The sequence below is a fragment of the Dermacentor albipictus genome, unplaced genomic scaffold (assembly GCF_038994185.2).
Source record: "Dermacentor albipictus isolate Rhodes 1998 colony unplaced genomic scaffold, USDA_Dalb.pri_finalv2 scaffold_149, whole genome shotgun sequence".
In the NCBI taxonomy this organism is placed as follows: domain Eukaryota; kingdom Metazoa; phylum Arthropoda; class Arachnida; order Ixodida; family Ixodidae; genus Dermacentor; species Dermacentor albipictus.
In genome coordinates this window covers 18744-39065 of record NW_027225703.1, presented here as the reverse complement: position 1 = coordinate 39065, position 20322 = coordinate 18744, and the positions used below count along the sequence as shown (strand labels likewise).

At 48.5% G+C, this 20322-nt stretch overlaps 1 pseudogene; it reads left to right on the top strand.

Moving 5' to 3' along the window:
* The first annotated feature begins 653 nt into the window (after positions 1-653).
* Positions 654-17831, top strand: LOC135900717 (uncharacterized; annotated as a pseudogene).
* Positions 17832-20322: the final 2491 nt, after the last annotated feature.

Below are 20322 nucleotides of genomic sequence, written 5' to 3'. Positions count from 1 at the left end.
TAATTGTGTTAGCTTTTTTTTTAGTAGCCCTTACACACATACTTCCTTTTGTGTGATGTATCAAATATGTTTTTTTTCTCTTAGTCTCTATATTATTTTTGGTCTTGTTATTGTGCATTTATGTAATTATATTATTCTGAGTGCCTAACAATGCTAGGATTTTTTATGCAACCACCATGTATGCCTTGTAACGGACTATCGGCCAAGTCAAGCTGTTTTTCCAACAGCTTTTACCCTTTGGGATCCACCAAAACACTTGTAATTCTGGAAAATAAAAATCCATCTATCTAATTGACAGGTGGTGTTTCAGGTGCCAGAGCAACACAGGGGCTAAGAAAGTGTTGTAAAGTGATGTCAGCCGCAATCAGACTGCCTTGCAAGCGCTGACAGCACGTGCGTTTCTCGTTTGATATCCTTCCCTTGTTCTCCCTTTCTCCTTTCCCCCTCTCTGTTTTGTATATATACGCTCCGAGACGGAAGCAATAAAGATTCATGTTCCAACCTTTGAATGGCATGCTGTCATATACAGTAAGACACGGCACGTGTGTCGTAAACATGTAACAGTGGCGACGAGGCCAGACAGAACCCTCGAGGTGAAAAATGAATTAAGCCAGGCAGTTAAGCAGGAAACAGCGGCCGCGGAAATACCGACCATGGCTCATCATCAACTACCGGAATACGATGACCAGTCCGACAACTGGAAGGCTTACATCACGAAGGCAGAAGCTTATTTTGAGGCAACTGGCATCAGCGACTCGGGAAAGAAGAGGGCGCTGCTGGTAGCAGCATTGAGTACGCGCACCGTGCAGGTGCTCTCAGGACAGGTTGCACCGAGGAAGCCAAACACGCTTACGTACGAGGAAGCAGTCAAAGTTTTGGATGACTACTTCGACCCCAAGCGTCATGAAATAACGGAGAGCTATCGGTTCTTCAATCGCTGCCAGTTGGAAGGCGAGCCCATTCAACGGTTCACCGTTCGAGTTCGCCGGATTGCGGATGGCTGTAATTTGGGTGGCATGCTAGACCGAATGCTTCGCCACAGGATCGTCTGTGGAGTGAGGTCAAGCGCTGTTCAGAAGCAGCTATTAGCGAAAACAGATTTGACGTTGAGGGAGGCTGAAACAATTGCCATATCAGCAGAAGCGGCGGAAAAAGATGCAAAGAAGATGTCATCTGACATTGAACCCATGCTCAAGGTCAATGCATGACAAGCTGATGAACTGGTGTCAGTATGTGGGCGTTGCGGAAGTCAGAAACACAACAGAAACGCCTACGGCTGGGCGAAAGCGAGGTGTTACCCCTGTGGTGTATGCGGCCATCTGGCGAAGATGTGCCAAAGCGACGTGAGGAAAGGACGCCCTAAAGCTAGTTCACAATGCAGGCAAGGAGAAGCATTTGCAGTAACAGCGGATGTCACTGAGGAAAATGCAAACGATGCGCACATTTGGACACTAACCACACCCTGCAATGGTCGGCTACCACCACCTATTCTTCGTACTTTCACATGGTGAGGCATTGACGTACCTATGATTGTGGACACCGGCTCACCCGTCTGTGTTGTGTCCAAAGAGATTTTTGAGAAAAACCGTGAACACTGGCCGCAATTAGAAACCGCATTCATTAAGCTGTCCTGTTATCTTGGAGAACTTCCAGTATTAGGGAAACTGAGTATGTCAGTGTCCTACAACGACAAGGAGGTCCAGAGTTCCTTGATGGTCCTGAACTGTTCAGGTCCAAGCCTCTGCGGACGAGAGTTGATTTCCATGTTCAATGATGCAGGATCCTCAGTGTTGAAGGTATCAGTGTAACAAAGCTCTGGTCCAGGAAGCAGCCGTACCCCCGCCATTCATGCCGTCCTGTCAGATTTCAAAGATGTCTTCAGCCCCGAGCTGGGTCTAATTGACGGATAACCTGTCTATCTGAAGCTGAAGGAAGGCGCCATGCCGAAATTTTGTAAGGCCCGTTGCCTTCCATTTGCTTTACGCGACAAAGTTTCGAAAGAGATTGATCGGCTCGTAATGCTTGGAGTACTGTCACCTGTAACGCACGCCGAGTGGCCTACTCCCAGTGTGCCTGTAATGAAGAAGAATGACGCGGTTCGAATCTGCGTTGATCTTAAGGTGACCTTGAATCCCGTCTGTGAACTGGAGCAGTACCCGTTACCAGCTATTGATGACATTTTCGCATGCCTGAACGGTGGGGACTGCTTCAGCATGCTGGATTTAAGAGACGCTGTTGTGTATAGGGGGCGCTGTCAATTATATCAAGTTTATATAAGCGATTGCCATCAGAATAAAGGCAGTTCCGTGGTTCCCCGTCAATGCATCGTCTTGTCTTATCAGTTGGCGCTTCGCGTCACAACAATCTGGCGCAGTCGGCGAAGCTAGCGAGCTAGCGACGAACTGCTTTCCCTTACCTGGCTCCGTGCTGTTCCAAGGGGCGTCACCTACGAAATGGCAGCGTACGGGCTACCGCCATTACCGCCTTTCCTGGAGACTCCTGGAGATGCGACAATTCCATGGGAGCAGTGGCTCGATGATTTCACAAATTTTCTTGAAGCGACGGGGATGGACACGCAACCGCCACTACGGAAAAAGGCCATTCTGCTGCAATGTCTTGGGGTCGAGGGATGCCGTGTTTTTCGCACATTGGGCCCAGAGCCGGCACGAACGTCAGACACAACAAAAGCCGGGCCGGAGACAAGCAAACCAGCAGGAAAAGACAGGACGGAGGCAAGTGAAGGGGATAGTTACACGGAGGCGTTGAGCCTATTGGAGCGGCAGTTCTCAAGCACCGTCAACGTACTGGTTGAGCGACGTCGATTCACGTTACGTCGGCAACTGCCGAACGAGCCGATACGAGAGTACGTCAGTGCTCTCCGACAGTTAGCAAAGACGTGCGACTTCGGGCAATTCTTGGAAGCGGCTCTACGAGACAGGGTTGTTGACGGAGTACGGAGCACTGAGTTGCGACAGAAATTGCTCGTGAAGGGGTCACAACTTACGCTCGCAGAGGCAGTGGAAATGCTACAGACGTACGAGCAGGCAGCGGAGGGGGCTGCGATCTATGACCAAGGGTCGTCACAAACGGACATAGTGCAGCATGTATCTCAAGGCGAAAGTCCAGACAGCGACGCGGCAATGACGCCGGTGCGCAAGTGTTACTGGTGCGGCTCTACAAGGCACCTAGCTAATTCACAGGAATGCAAAGCACGGGGGAAACGTTGTTCCCAGTGCCACAGAATGGGACATTTTCGAGCGGTCTGTGGCAGGTCGGCAGAGCGGGACGTGCGGACGGTCCGAAACGACGGCGCTAGCGAGGAGGACGTGCTCACTGTACTGGCGGTCAGACAAGTGGAACGAAGGACTTTGGTCGTTGACGTCGTTATTGAGAACGAGCCACTTCAGTTGCTGGTAGATACTGGGTCGTCGGTGTCTATTTTGCCAGACCACGTTTATCGAGCCAAGTTCACCAACAGCTTTCCTTTGACTGCGGCTTCAGCGACACTGCGGGATTTTTGACAGAAGAAAATTCCGGTCTTGGGATGGTTCACAGCCAGAGTTGTACGCGGGAACAACTCAGCTTGCCTTTGATTTTATGTTGTTCCCCAAGGCATGGCATTACTAGGACTGGATGGGGTCCACCAGCTACAATTGCACATCATCGGTTCTCCACTGGAGTGTTTGCAAATCACGGTCAGCCCCCAGTCGCTTCCTCCTGAATTATGTGAGTTTTCCTTTCTTTTCGCTGATAAGTTGGGATTAGTGAAAAACTTCGTACATTCTGTGAAGCGGCGTAGAGATGTAAAACCAGTAGCAGCGAAGGTTCGACGTTTGCCCCTGACGCTGCGAGAGAAGGTAGCGGCTGAACTGGCAAGATTATTGGATGCAGGCATTATAGAAAAGGTCAGTGCTGCAGAATGGGTGTCTCCTATAGTGGTTGTGCAGAAGAAGGATGGAACTATTCGTCTATGCGTCGATTTACGCGAGCCGAACAAAGCAGTAGTCATTGATGGATTCCCTTTGCCGCACACTGAACCATGCTGCTCTGCTCAGCATGCGCTGAGCAGAGCAGCATGGTTCTCGAAACTGGATCTTGCTGCAGCCTACCATCAAGTGGAATTAGCCAAAGATAGTCGCGAATTAATGACATTTATTACGCACGAAGGCTTATTTAGGTTCCGCAGAGTGTGTTTTGGCCTCGCATCGGCACCAGCCGCGTTTCAGCGAATGATGCAAGAAATCTTGAAAGGCTGCAAGGGCGTGTTGTTTTATATTGACGACATCATAGTCTTTGGAAAGACTAAGAACGAGCACAACCGTAACCTTCGCGAGGTATTGCATCGGATCGCTGAGGCGGGGCTGCAGCTAAATCAGAAATGCTTGTTCGCTGTCAAGGAACTCTCCTTTTTGGGTCATCGTGTGAGTGCAAGTAATCTTGCCCCACTCAAGTCAAAGGTGGATGCTGTGATTAAAGCACAAACGCCTGCCGATGTAGTCTCGCTGCGGTCTTTCCTTGGGCTCGTAGGCTATTACTCACATTTTCTTCCCAATTATGCAGAGGTGGTGGAGCCGCTGCGACGACTTCTTCGTAAAGGACAGAAGTTCGTGTGGGATCAGAGCACCGAGGAGAGCTTTTGCAGGATCAAGGAGATGCTGTCATCATGTGGGGTGGTGGCTATGTTCAACGAGTCTTTGCCTTTACAAGTGACCACTGACGCCTCGGCATATGGACTGGGAGCTGTGCTCCAGCAGGTAGTCGACGGAGAAGTACGTACAGTGGCATTCGCTTCGAGGACACTAACTCCTACAGAACGCAAGTACTCTACCGGGGAACGAGAGGCGCTGGCATGTTTATGGGCTTGCGAACATTGGCACGTTTATCTGTGGGGCCGCAGGTTTGTCTTACGAACTGATCAGGCTTTGGTGACACTGCTGTCCACAAATGGGGTTGGAAGACACCCACTGCGTATTGAACGCTGATGTGCTAGACTTTTGAGATACAACTTCACTGTGCAGTACACAAAGGGGAACACCAATGTCGTTGCGGATGCACTTTCTAGGTTACCTTTGACCTCTGCAGAGGACGAACCGGTGGAGGAAGTAGTTGCTGTGGTTTCCAGCATGATCACTAAGAGTGAGTTGCAAGCAGAAACAGCTGAGGATTCATTATTAAATGAGGCGGCGCAGCATGTTACGTCCAGATGGCCGGAAAAGGGCTGTTTAGCTGGAAATTTAAGGTTGTTTTTTCGTATAAAAGAAGAGCTGTCGGTGATAGACGAGCTACTGTTTCGCGCGGAACGGGTCGTTCCCCCATCGACACTCACTTCCAGGCTGGTCATGATGGCACATGAATCACATCCAGGCATTGTAAGGACCAAACAACGGTTAAGGGAACAGTACTGGTGGCCCGGAATGGACAGGGATGTGGAATCGCTGGTTAGCAATTGTGCTATCTGCAAAGCATCAGATGAATCGGCAAAAACCGTAATGGCCCCATTGGAGCCAGTAAAGTGGCCCGAGAAGCCGTGGGAAAAGCTGGGAATCGACATCGTTGGGCCGATGGAGCGAGCTTCTCCGGAGTGCAGGTTTGCAATCACTATTATTGATTACCGAGGTGGCATTTGTGTCCACAATCACTGCACAGGCAGTAGTGAAAGTGCTTTTGGAACTTTTTGCGAGAGAAGGGTACCCGAAAAGCATTGTGACTGACAATGGGCGTCAGTTTATGTCGACATGTTTTGAGCAGTTTTTCCGAGATCGGGGAATCCAGCATTGTGTTACAACATTGTATCACCCGCAATGCAATGGTCAGATTGAGAGGTTCAACCGCGTTCTCAAGGAATATATTCAGGTTGCGGCATTAGAACGAAGACCACTGAAGGAGGCAATCTGGGACTACCTGGGTGTTTACAGGGCCACCCCACATGCAATTACAGGAGCGTCACCGGCTTACCTACTGCATGGAAGAAGACCCAGAACAAGATTGGATGCTGTTGGCCTCCCAGAAAGGGAATTTTTCGAGGAGCCGCGTGCCGCCATGGAAAAGTTGAAACAGCGCGTTAAGGAGCAGCAACAACGAACAAAAAAGTACACCGATGAACAACGAGGTGCCAGAGCGTCTACCATTGAGCCAGGAGATTTCGTAAAAATAAAGCAAGGCGGACCAAAGACGAAACACAAGTTTTCTTTGCCGATCCAGGTGAAGAGACGAGTGGGCACGAATTCGTTTTTGCTGGCAAACGGTACGAAATGGGACGCATCAAAACTAATAGTAATTGGTAAAGTTGGGACAGGACAGGCACTAGCGGACGCGGTTACAGCGCAACGCAGTGTAGCCTCGGGGTTTTCCTGCGACCTGGATCTTCACATAGGGAAGATGGCGGAGCAAAATACCCCTACTACCGTCCAGAATCAATCTGAAATGGTGCCATCAGAAGACATCCAGAGAAGCACCAGCCATTCTGACGGTGCACAGCCCACAGTAACGGAGTCTATTCTAGAGGTTCCCGATCAGCAAGACAATTCTCGATCGCAATTGGCCACAACCACAGCACCATCTCGCACCAGGCCGGAACGAACAAGAAGAGTGCCAGCGCGATATCAAGACTACGAGCTTACCTGACAGTAAGAACGTCGTTCGTGTCATGTGATGTGAAGTGAGTGCGCGAAAGTGGATTGATTTTATTTCCTTTCTTTTTTTGTTAATGAGGGGGAATGTGTTGTGTATAGGGGGCGCTGTCAATTATATCAAGTGTATATAAGCGATTGCCATCAGAATAAAGGCAGTTCCGTGGTTCCCTGTCAATGCATCGTCTTGTCTTATCAGTTGGCGCTTCGCGTCACAACAACGCGTATAACCAAGTTCCCCTCGATGAGGACTCAAGAAAGATGTGCGTAATCAATACACACCGTGGGTTGATTTGCTACAACCGAGTGCCGTTCGGCATAGCTTCCGCACCTGCCATTTTCCAGCGGAAAATAGAAACAGTTCTGCAGGGCCTGACAGGTGTTCAGGCTTACCTTGACGATGTTTTGGTATCAGAAAAACTTGGCAGTACCGACAGGTTACGACAAGTACTGCAGCGTTTTCGTGAACATGGAGTGAAGCTCAGACTTGAGAAATGCAGCTTTCGCCAAGAGGCAGTGACGTATCTGGGTCATAAAATTGATCGTGAAGGTCTGCATCCAATAGTGAAGCATGTTGAAGCAATCGCGCGAGCCCCCAAACCAGAAAATGTTCAGCAGTGATGTCGTTTCTGGGCATGATTACATTTTATTCGAAGTTCGTGCCCAACATGTCTTCCGTACTTGCACCACTGTATAAGTTATTGGAGAACAGCACACGTTGGTTCTGGGGACATGCGCAAGAAGCAGCTTTTCGTGAAGCAAAAAGAAATGCTTTCGGGAAGCGGCTGTGCTGGCTCACTATGATCCCGAGAGACCCCTCAAGCTAGAGTGTGACGCTTCACAGGACGGAATAGGGGCCGCGCTTTTCCATACATTCGGGAAGATAAACAAACCTGTCGGGTTCCGTTCTAGAATGCTAACAAGGGCTGAGAAAAATTATTCCCAGCTTGAGAGGGAAGCCCTTGCTCTGGTGTTTGGAGTGTCCAAATTCCGTGATTATCTCGTAGGCCGAGAATTCGTATTGGTCACCGACCACCAGCCGCTCGTGGGCCTGCTGAAGGCGGCTCGACCAACTCCAGCATTGGCAGCCGCTAGAATACAGCGCTGGGCGCTGTACTTAGGCGGATTCCGCTATCAGCTTCAATGCTCTCCTGGTAAACAACTGCTCAACGCTGACGCCCTTAGTTGACTGCCACAACGGACGTCTGAGCCGAAGCCACCAGAAGCGGATCCACCAGACTATCTGCTGGCCTTGACTGTGTTCGATGAGGGAACTGTGTCAGTTGAGGAGCTAAGGCAGTTGACTGCTGGTGACCCTGCTCTCAGTCAAGTTATGCGATTCACTAAGAACGGTTGGCCGCCCTGCGCAAAAGGCTTGAACACGAGTGTCACACCTTTTTTTGACAAGAAATTGGAGCTTTCTTTGGCCCACGGGTTGTTATACTGGGGCCGGCGAGTAGTCGGCGAGTAGTCACATATTATACCTTTTGCATGAGACGCACCAAGGATCGTCCGCTATGAAGGCGGTGGCTAGATCGTCATCCTGGTGGCCAGGGTTAGATTGCGAAATTGAGGCAGTGACAGCGTCATGTCAGAGTTGTGTTCAAAACTTGCCCATGCCAGCTACAGCAACACCAAAAAGCTGGCCCGCTACTGTTGAAAAATGGACAAGGGTGCATATCGATTTTGCGGGAAATATAGCAGGGAACATGATACTTGTCGTCGTGGACGCATACAGCAAGTGGATTGAAGCTGTACCACTCCGACAACCAAATGCTTCATGCACAATCAACTGCCTGCGCGGCATCTTCTGCAGATTTGGCGTGCCACAAACCATCATATCCGAAAATGGAACGCAGTTTACCGCTGACGAGTTCGCTACTTTTGTCAAGAGGAACAACATAACGCATCTGCGCACAGCTGTATATCACCCTCAATCGAATGGACTAGCAGAAAGGGCTGTCAGGACAATTAAGGACGGCCTCAAGAAGATTGGTGAGGGGCGGTTGGAAGATAATATAAACAGACTGCTTTTCAATTACAGAAGGACACCTAACCGCTCTGAAAAATCACCGTCAGAGCTGCTCTTCTGATACAAAATTCGATCCCGTTTAGATACACGTTTCCCTCCTGTACACGCAGGGCCAGCGATGAAGCAGAGGAATGGCCACTGCCATTGCCTGAAGCTACCGTGTACGCCCGAAACTTTGGAACGGGTGAGAAATGGACTCCAGGAATTGTAGAGTCTACAACAGGCTCTCGGATCGTGAGCATTCGAACACCAGCCGGATCAGTAAGACGACATGTTGACCAGGTGCGGAACCGGGATGATGCGACGCCACCGCTTGGTAAAGACCAAGAAGCGGCAAAACAAGAATCAAGAACAGGTATTCCTCGCGGCTGCCCACTGTCGCCGAGAATGCCAGCCGAACAAGGGGGTATAACAGAACTTGAGCATGAACTTCAGCCGGAACTCGCAGGGAGCAACGCTGAACCCGTCAGATCACCCCAAGCCTTGCGGCGCTCTACACATCAAAGAAAGCCAGTACAGCGACTTCAGTATTAAGGGAGAATAGATGTTGTAAAGTGAGGTCAGCCACATTCAGACTGCCTTGCAAGCGCTGACGGCACATGCGTTTATCGTTTGATATCCTTCCCTTGTTCTCCTTTTCCCCTTTCCCCCTCTCTGTTTCCTATATATACGCTCCGAGACGGAAGCGATAAAGATTAATGTTCCAACCTTCGAACGGCGCGCTATTGTATACAGTAAGACACGGCACATGTGTCGTAACTATGTAACAAAAAGGCACCATGGTGGACGGCTCTGGATTTTCGCATCACCTGTGGAATTTTTAATGAGTACCCAAAGCTCGGTACCCAAGCGTTTTTGCATTATCCCCTTTTCGGTACATAGCTGCTTCAGCTTAGAATCAAACCTTACTCCTTGTGCTCAGAAGAAAAACAGCTTCACAACTCGGCCACTACTGTGGACTTGTAAAACTCTGTTTACTGCTGACAAGTCCAATTGTCACTGGAAATTGCACCAATATAGCTGATAACGAGCACAGACTGTATGAAGCCATGTTTCTGGGAATATCTGAAAATTTTGGTACCCCCTTTTGTCATTTCCTGTGGTTAGAAAAGGGTTAAGTGAATAGACAAAACAGACTACAGTACAGTCTATTTATCACAATATCAAAAAGGACAAAAATTCAATCATTATAACAGGTCATCACTATACAGGGTGCTTTTCCGTAGCTGCACCAAATATTTTTAAAAAATGACTGACAGATTTTAACCCTTGATCTAAATTACTCAATGAGGTGGTCATAACTTATAGGAGAAATCAAAATACATAATTGAATAATTAACATAATTACGCTAATTAACTTTCTAAATAATAATTTCACGGCACACATTTTAATCTAAGAATTGTAGCTAGTGAGTTTGCAAGGCGTATCCACATGGTACAAATTCTCAGGACTGCCCCAGTTTTGAGATATTCATTTTCAAAGTGACTGATCAAATGGATTGGCATTCCAGTTACTGTTGAGCTTGATGCACAAAACGTTTTCTTAAAGGGCCCCTTATCAGGTCCCATAGCAATTTTTGGTTATACGCCGGAAGTTCTTACGTGTCTTTTAGGGCACGTTCTGCCAAAAAATTTTCAAAGCGGCTCATTAATAGCCGAGATAAGGAATATTTCGGTGCCACGAACCTATGATTTCAGCAGGCAGGCTCCACTGCCAAGCAAGACGTTCTCTCCACTCGCCCCGTCTAGCCTTCGCGAGCGAAATTTCTTCCCTGCGTTCTCCCATACCGGACGTCGAGGATCGCGTGACGCATGCGTCACAGGCCCCGCCTTCATTTTTTTTTTCTCCTCGCTTTTCTTTTCCGGCGCAGCGCACAATTTTGTGCGCTGTGTACAAGGAAACATGGCCAGCGGCATAATTCAGTGCTGCACGACAAGCGGATCGCAGAGTATGATCACGCGCTGGAGCATGGTAGAAAACGGCATAGTTTCGGTACCTACGTACGTGACCGCACGAATGTGGGAACAAGCAGACGAAGCGGAAGTACTATCAGCGTCAAATGAAACGTGGACAGCGGAGAGCGTGGCCCAAGCATAAGTGAAGGTACAGTGCGCGCCATCCAATCATCACCATTGACAGACACGCATTTGCCGATTTGGCCGCACCGCGCGATCCCCCAATATCGAAATATTTTCGCCTGTAATCTGGTTCTTACATTCGAAAGGTGGAAAACAAAAATAAAAGACAACAGAAGCTAAAGTTTGCAGTTTATGGAGAGTACTGTCGCATAGTTCGCCGACGCGAACACCGGTGCGCATGCAGCAGTTTGCACTGTCAGCATTATAGATTCGCTCATGTGGTTTGCCGCTTGTTAGCCACATTCATTCTTCCAATCAACAAACTTGCGCAGCGCGGTACCGCTGGCAGCCGCGTCGGTGACCGGCATTGGTGTGCTGAGCGCGTTTGGCCGTTTGTTTGACTCCCAAACGAGCGCCGTGGGGCCAAATCCGATGTGCGCGTCTGTCATTGGTGATGACTGGATGGCGCGCACAGGCGCTCCGCTGTTCACGTTTCATTTGATGCTGATAGTACCGTCTGCCCAAAAAGTAAACGAACCACGGCTTAAGTGGTAGGAGCGGCTGCGAGGCCACACCGGGGTGCTGCTATCTTGTTCCACGTAAAATCCCTTGATAATTTGGAAATAGCGACACTCTTTGAACTCTGCCGCCGACGCGCGACCTCCTCGCCCCTTGCGCGTTCCCCCGCGGCAACCAGTTTTGCCCCCGCTTTGGGGAACCAGCGCTGGCCAGGAGGCGCTACGACATTTTTCATGAGTTACTAAAATATGCTGAAACCGTCCGATAGGGAGGCTACGAAGATGACACGACATATTTAGCGATAAGAAACGTGCGCCTGTATCAATGTTTGTCTAGCCCGATGCGGCCAGCCAAGTTCTGTCCATGGCCATGCGCGCTGCGTAGAGCGCATGCGCTGCTACGTCATAGCACGTCGGTTCCCTGCCGTTTGAGGAGCCGTGAAAAGTGTGACTCAAGACAATCGGTGAATTTGCTGACACGAAATCACTGCGTGTGCTACTGGAAACTGTGTCTACCGCTCGCTAGGCTGTGTGTTACGGCGCTGCTGTCGGCACGCGAAGCGTCAGCGCTGGTTGCCCTTAGTCTCCCTGCCGTTGCCCTTGGAAACGCGCGGATCTTGAGTTTTGCTTGTGTTTTTCTTTTTCGTTCGCGCCATTTTCCTCCTGAGCACGGCTGGCTCGGCGCTTAAGCTCGGCGTAGCGAACGTTGTGCGCTGTGTTTCCTGCTCTATGTGCTAGTGCTATGCCGGGCTGTTGCGCATATAACTGCAACAAGCCTGAAGACGGTTACGCCGTTTTTAAGATATATCACTCTAAAAACGGTTGCACCCTTTGGGTACGTGTATATTTGTCCCACAACAATAATCTTTATCTGCCTTGCTTGTGTTTCCTTTCCTAAAAACTCGGCGCTCGCTACTTTCCCGTCGAGAATGCTGCGTCACACTGATAACGCGCATGTGGATTGTGACTGGGTATTACCGGGCTCGCAGCGTTAAAGGAAGCGCGGGCAACGCGGATGACGATTATCGTTGTGGGACAAGATTAGCCTCAAAGGGTGTAAATGTTTCTAAGAGTGTACCACAAGAAAAGCGTGACGGCTTGCGGAGAAAGCAGTGGCTGCATGACATTGGCCGAAAGAACTTTGTTCCGACAAAGAACAGCGTTGTTTGCGAGTTGAGGCGTCTTTCTTATAGCTTGTAGCAAAGCATCCCGTAATGCTGCATTTTTTTTCGTTCTTCCGGCCTGCTCACCAGCGTTTTTGTTGCGGTTGTCCTGAGTATGTTTAATATTCTGCGGCGGCTCCATCAACTCGCACGTCGCTAACTGTTGTTATTCAGTCGGAAGTGCAGCATTATAGATTCTCCTTTGCGCCCTGAAAAAATGAGTGGCAAGTATACCCGTGGTATTGCACGTGATGAGCGTTAGCTAATCAACATTGAGTTTTTTTTAGTTTTAATTCGAAAGCATTTAGATCTCTGTTTCAAGGTCGCGTTGTAAACTGGAAGTATCACGTGACCCAAGGAAGGCCAGAGGTGACCCAAAGCATGTCCACCGCTGTATAAGAGAATGATTACCCAAGTTAATGAATCACTAGTGATTGACATAAGGTGCATTAGGGAGGATTAAGGTTGATTAGAGTTAATTAAGGATTAAGATGCATGAATAAAGATTATGGTGGGTGGAAGAGGATTGAGGTGAAGGGTTGATGAAAGGGTATCAAGACCGATTAGGGTGCATGAAGGATCAGGGAGGATTAAGGTGGATAAAGTAAGATTAAGGTCGATTAATGTGGATTAGGGTGAATTAGGGTTGATAAAGGCGGATTAATACCGATTAGGATGGATTAGGGTAGATTGAGGTGAATTAGGGACCATGGAGCTGGATTAGGTTTGATAGAGGTGGATTAAGGTACATTGGGATGATTAAGTTGGATTAAGGCGCACGAATAAGGATTAAGGCGGATGAAGGAGGATTATGATGGATTAGTGTTGATAAAGGAGGATTAAGACTGTATAGGGTAGGCTAAGGTTGCATTAGGGGCGATGTAGGTTGATTAGGTTGTATTAAAGTGGATTGGGAGTATTTAGCTGGATGAAGGAGCATTAAGGTGAATTAGGGTGGACTAAGGTGAATTCGGGAACACTGAGTATTAAGACCGATTAGTCTACCATGATCCTCCTAGTGCACATTATTCCACCGAATCCACATTCATCGACCTTAATCCTCCTTCATTCACTTTAATCCACCATAATCCACGAAAGTCCTTAATGCACCGTAACCCACCTTCATCGACCTTAATCTACTCTAACCCTCCTTAATCAACCCTAATGCTTCCTCATTCACTTTAATCCACTATAATCGTCCTTAATTCACCCTAATCCACATTCATCTACCTTAGTCCACCCTAGCCCACCATATTCCTTTTTAATGCACCTTAATCCTTCTTAATCCACCCTTATCCTTCTTCATGCACTTTATTCCACCCTAATCCACTATAATTGTCCTTAATGCAGCTCAGCGCACCTTCATCCACCCTAATCCAACCTAGTCCTCCTTTATGCACATTAATCCACCTTCATTCACCCTAATGCACCTTCATCGACTTTAATCCACCTTAATCCTCCTTAATACACCTGAATTCATCTTAATCCAATCACTAATCAATCATTGCTTTGCTAATCATTATTCATCTCTTATACGCGGCTGCACATGCTTTGGTTCGCTTCCTGCCTTTCTTCGGTCACGTGATATTTTCTGTAGCTCACAACGGGACCTTGAAAGAGAGGTCTAAGGCTTTCGCTTAATAGGCCACATACAAAGCGATGTGTCACAAGCAATACTAGATCAGACGCACGAAGTAAAGCATCTGATCATATGGCAGAAAAATTGTCTGGAGTATAGAACTCACCTCAAAGCTGCCTTTACTTCGGTATACCCCATTCATACGGCTTTAACAAAAAAACCAACCTCCTCATAAACGTTGCCTCCAGCATTATCAATGCTGTTATTAGCATTTCTCAAAATTTTCAACCCCACTGGGGCGCGCAACTGGCCCAAAATAACACGCCTCCATAGTTTTAGTTTAGGGGACGCGAGGCATTGGGGCCCCTAGCGCTTGGGTGCGTTTGCGTACGCAAGCAGAATAACGTTATAAGTTAGCGGCCCCAAACGCAAGCCGCAGTGATGTCGCATGCGCTCGCAGCGCCATCAACGTCTGATCTATGCTGCGTTACCATTTTTTAAAACATGAAGCATATGAAGTTAAGGACATAAAACTATTCTTATTAAAAGCAGTTAATAGAGAGGTTTAGCGTGTCCGGTATTCGGGTAAACGTAGGCGGAGCAGGTTGGGGCGGAGCCATAAACTGGAGCGGTCTAGAGTTACTGTATATGCTATCAAAGGTACCTCTGGTAGCATATACAGTAACTCTAGAGCGACCTGCATGGTGCAGCCACCTGGTGGCGCAAAGCTCAAACAGACAAAAACAGCTAATCTTGCAGTAACCAAGTGTATTTTACTCTGCTGCGGGTGTAAATTTTTGGCAGCAACACGATTACGCCAGTGCCAAAAATTTACACCAGCAGCTAAGTAGAATAGACTTTGTTACAGCAATATTAGCTGTTTTTCTCCATTTGAGCTTTGCACCACCAGGTGGATGCACCATGCAGGCCGCTCCCATTTACTCCCCCGCCCTGTCCGCCTGCGTTTACCCGAATACCGGACACCGTAAACCTCTCTGATATATATATAAAAACGATGTCTGTCGACATTTGGCGAAAGATTTATCAGATTATCTACCCGCTAGCTACTCTTCTCGTACACCGCGAGGGTCACGCAGGTAACGTGACCGCTTAGGGGCAGCGATGATTACGGCCGCCCTAAGGATGCAAGTAGACGTAGCGGTCTGCGCATGCGCAGTGCCGTCGCCCCTAGTTCTTGCGTACGCAAGCCGCTTGCGTCCCCTAAACTAAAGCTATAGTGCTTAGAATAGAAAACTATAGCATAGTGCCTAGAAAGTATATTCTAGGCACTATACTAAAACTCTATTGTCTCGTTTCACGCAGCACACGATTTCGCGCACTGTGCACGAGGACACCTGACTAGCTGTGTAAGTCAGTGCTACACGAATACTGAGGCAGACACAAGCGAATCACAGAGCATGATCCCGCGCTTTCGGTGCCTGCGCGAGCGATTGCACGACGTGGAAACAAGCAGATGAAACGGAAGTGCATCTCTCTTGCTGCGGTGTGAAGTAAAACAAAAACATGCATACATTCGGATTGTGTGGTTTATTATTTCTCTAAGCTTTAATTCGTCTATTCAAGCAACATATTACACAAATAAGGAATGTTGTTTTCAATAATTTTTGAAGTCGCGTGTCACCACGAGCCACGTCACAGCGCAAACACGAGTACGTAGGCGCACTAGTACATGTAGGTCATCCTCCTCCTTGGAGCGCGGCGGCCGCAAGAAGGGAAAAGGCATTCGGTATGAAATTTAAGGTCTTTCCGCGGTGTGCAGCGATGTAATACTTTGCAAACACGATTGTTATCACGCAATGTTGCCCTGCGCTTGTCAGCTCAAAATGGCCAGACCTGGTGAGGGGCCCTTTTGGACTCGAATCGTCACAGGCACCTCCGAAAAAGCTCTGAATGCCTGCCAGTATACTTATTAGACATATTGGTGCTCGTACTCACAGGAGATGGCGGGTGCACGCGTGTATAATTAAGGAATGCATACTGTGTCCCGTGACAATAGCCCCTTTCCACACTTGTTATGCTTCACCGCGTTGCACAACTGTACTATAGTCGGATACAACTTAAGAAAAAAGGAGAGGCCCCGCCCAGATGACCGAAGCGGCGAAGTCACCGGCCGTCCGGCGCGTGACGTCGGTCCAGAGTGCGCGCCCATTGGTGGATGCTCGTGTGCATCCGCCTCGGAGGAGTAAACGCCCCCTTTTTTCTAAAGTTGTATCCGACTATAGTGAAAGCTGACTTTCGGGAACCAGCATTACGCAACGCGTCGTGCTTTACAAGCTTCGAAGACGATTACCAGGATGACAAAGGCGGAGTCAATGACATTGCTGACAGCGGCGAATTGCTTTAATGAAAAACACGGCGTCGAACGGCAAGAAGCTTGGTAGCGAACGTCGAAGCAGCTAGGCCTAGCTAGGTCGCCTGGCACACGGGGCCCATAGGTGTTCTGTCACCCCCCCCCCCCCCCCCGTTGCTACGCCACTGGTAGTGGCTACTGCTGCTATCGGATATCTGCGTGCGAGAGCGCCGGTTCGAGGCGGCGAGGTAATCAATGTGACGGAGGTGGTGGCTTTGATTAATGCGATTTCGGACCTGCGGTCACAGCAAAGTTAAAAGTCCGGAAAATCGGACGACGAAGGGTTCTTGCGTCCAGAATTTCATATGTTCTTATACACTGACTATAAGGGGTAGGCGATGGTGCCGCGAAGCTGTCCGAATAATCGGGCATCCGGAAAGCCGGTCACTGACTGTACACTAGCAACTCCTCTAGCCGACGACACGGCGTCAAAGTAGATTCTTCACGATTCGTCTCTCTAACTCGAGCCAGCAATACTTTCATTCATTCAAGACTTTCATTCTCTTTCAAAAAAATTACACCCAATTTTCCTTGATACAAGCACCAATTACCTGAGTTTTCCCAGAGTATTTCCAGAATATTCAAAATCCCTGAGAATTCCCGGTTTTCCCGGTTGGTAGACACCCTTGACGGTTGCGACGAAGGGAGCCGTGCATCGCAGGTAGTCCAGCACATGACGCTGTCGTGCAGTTGCGGGCGGCGGCAGGGAATCAAACCACGGCACTGAGAAGGAGCGAAGACCCGTTCTGATTATTGTTTTGCTTATATTCACCTTATATTTCATCCTGGCAGGCATTCAGAGCTTTTTCGGATGTGGCGGCGACCACCGATGCTCGATTTTAGACAATATAACGCAAGTAGCCGCCACAGCGGCTACGGTGACGCGAGCTCTTTCACGATGCCGCGATAATTTCCAGGCGCCAACTGAAGGCACGGCTTTTCTGTCGAGATTACCTTTCCGGCATTGTCTCTAGCAGTGGGTTCATTATTTACATCAGGGACGCCTCTGAAAACTGCTTTAATTAGCTACTACAAAGCGTAGGCCGTTATGAAACTTTACAAAAGTACAGCGAGGAAGAGATCATTGGGAAGACGAATCGGAATAACTAGTCAGTCGTGAAAGTTTATTCACGTAAGCATTCGATGACTTGAAGGGGTCCTCAGTGCGATGAAAAGTTGCCGTCGACCGCGATGACTTGGCTTACTTGCCTTAGCATCCCGCTCTCTAACTTATCGCGCCAACGTGAAAGAGCGCGCGTTGCCGTAGCCGCCGTTGCGGCTACTTGCGCGATGTTACCTAAAATCGAGCAGCGGTGGACGCCGGCGACAAGCACTAATATGAAAGATAAGGTGATATAAGCAAAACAACAATCATAACGGGTCCTCGTTCCTTCCCAGTGCCACGGTTTGATGCCCTGCCACCTCCCGCTACTGCACGACAGCGCCATGTGCTGGACTAGCTGCGATGCACGGTCTCCTTCATCGCAACCGTCGGTACCAGAGCAACCCAATCGAGCACTAGAAATTTATCAAGCGTGATGCGGCCCCACGTGAGAGTGAGGACGAAGTCTGGCGTCACTCGGGGCACTCTCGTCGTCAGCGCCCGGTGCTACCGTAGGGAGCATAGTTGAGCATAACTTTTCCGGCGCCGCTCGTCTCACTATTCGCCGAACGCGATCACGTGGTGCAAAATGACGTCAAATGATCAACTGCGCGCTCCGAAGCCAACTTTACGGAAACGGCGCCGACTCGTTTCTGTCAGTGTCATCGAAATTGCAATCAGCGAGCGTGCGCAGCAACGATCGGCTCCGGGTTGCAGGTACGGTATTCGAGGATGTTAATTTAAAGACTTTGGTGAAGTGCTACGAAGCAGATTATTTTGACACTTGTATTCCAGTATGACGGGTTGCAGCGCACCAAACTGCGCAAATCCCACGGAAGGTGGCAAAGCTTTCTACGCGGTGCCGTGCAGACGGACGAGCCCGGCCGGCTCCGAAAGGGAGCAGGATATGCGAGGTCCGTTAGCCTTGTTTACTGAGGTGAGTTCGGCTTGTTTACACTAAAGCGGCATTTCTCTCGAGTCACACTCCTGTACACGCTGAAATGCGTACGCCTAGCATGCGAGGTTGTTCACTTGTGCAATTTTTGGTGTATATTTGAAGCGCGACACAGACGCGGTACAAAGAAAGGACAACACGTCTGTGTCGCGCTGCACATATATGCCAAGAATGCTAACTTACCAACTCGCTGAATTCGCTTTGTTACTTGCACGATTGTTCTGACTATGCGGCTCCAGAAAAGTGTGTTCTGAACAGTGTAAATACTGGTACAATTTGCCCGCTGCACTCTGGCTATTCGCTGCTCCGTTTATTTTTTATTTTTTTGTCGGTGTTCTGACTTTTCATGCACATTGATGAGCTTGTGTTCATTGGTTTGTAGTAAGCGAACACATTGTGCACTCCAGCTTATGAGACAGCTGCGGTAGCTTCAGCATTTACCGCTCGCAATATGTTGCTTGTTCGATAAGCCTTAGTCGACGTGAGGAATGTGAAATTATTTTTGTACGTTTAATAAGCGCGGTGTTGTTGTAAAGCAACCTGAGTAGTATGAAGAGATGAAGAAGAAAATGTGCTGTCATATTACAGTCTGCAATGTGGGAATAATTACTTTGCCAGTTTGTCATCTTATGTGATTATTGTCCAATAAAAATAACCTGTTGTTACTCTTAACTTGCTGCCTTTCCAGAGGCTTTGAATTCTGCCCCCCCCTAAAGGCTCCAAGAACCAGCACTCATCCCCTGCTGCTCATCCATCCTCTTGTACGAAACAAATTTGATCTAGAAGCTCGTGCATCGTGAACCTTTTTCCACTTTCAGATTTGCTGCAACGAAGCAGCTGTTAAGTTTGCGGTATGAATCGTAAAAATAAGCTTTGCATAAAATGTGCGCATGTGAACATTTGAAATGCATTTAAATTTACGTGTCTGCACCGCATATATCGAAAACGTGCAGCTGCTGTGAAAGACGTTTAGCGATTAATGACAATGGTAACTAACATAATTGCAGGCACGATAGTTCTGTTGGCGATATTCATTATTTGTCTCATTTCGTCAGCCAAATGTGCTCACATAATTGTCTACCACACGTGTGTGACGTTTTCTTTACACACCTTTTAAAACATTTCTTGCCTTCCGCCTCCGCGAGAAAACTTCATATGCATGCTGAAAAAGATTGCACCGCTTTTTGTTGCAACGTAATGTGGGTTTGCATGCGAACTTTTGAACTGTTCGAGTCATGGGTGTAGTTAGGATTTTATTTAGAGGGATCGAGGGGGGTTCTATTCTTTATATGTACATTCATACATGTGTTTGTATACGTGCGTGTATATATGTCACGCACGTATACAAACACATGCGTACAGCGGTGTTCCTGCCGCTTCCTGCCGTCACGTGGTGGTGACGTTGAAGAACACAGTAGCAAATACTGTGAAAGACAAAACTAACTTTTATTGGGCGAACCTGTGCCCACAAAGACAGGCTACACTTATAGCACAGCGATAGCGGCAAACACGGTCGGCGATTGTCAAGAATCTGATCAGCGGGTCAAGCGCGTCGGCTTTTATATACAGCAGTCGTCGAACGTTCCAGACTAATCGTTCGGACCCGCGTGCCTTCCACAAAATTCAACACCATTCACGTCACGCGACGAAATCAGATAACACAACGTTCGGCGACAACAGACAGCCGGGTAGAAGCATCGATAACTTTCCAGAAACGTCGGATACATGCAGGCACGTCCCGCGCTCTGCGATTACATTTGTTAGGCGGCGAAACGTGGTCGCCCGATAAAGTACACGTGTCAATCATCATCATCATCAGCCTGGTTACGCCCACTGCAGGGCAAAGGCCTCTCCCATACTTCTCCAACAACCCCGGTCATGTACTAATTGTGGC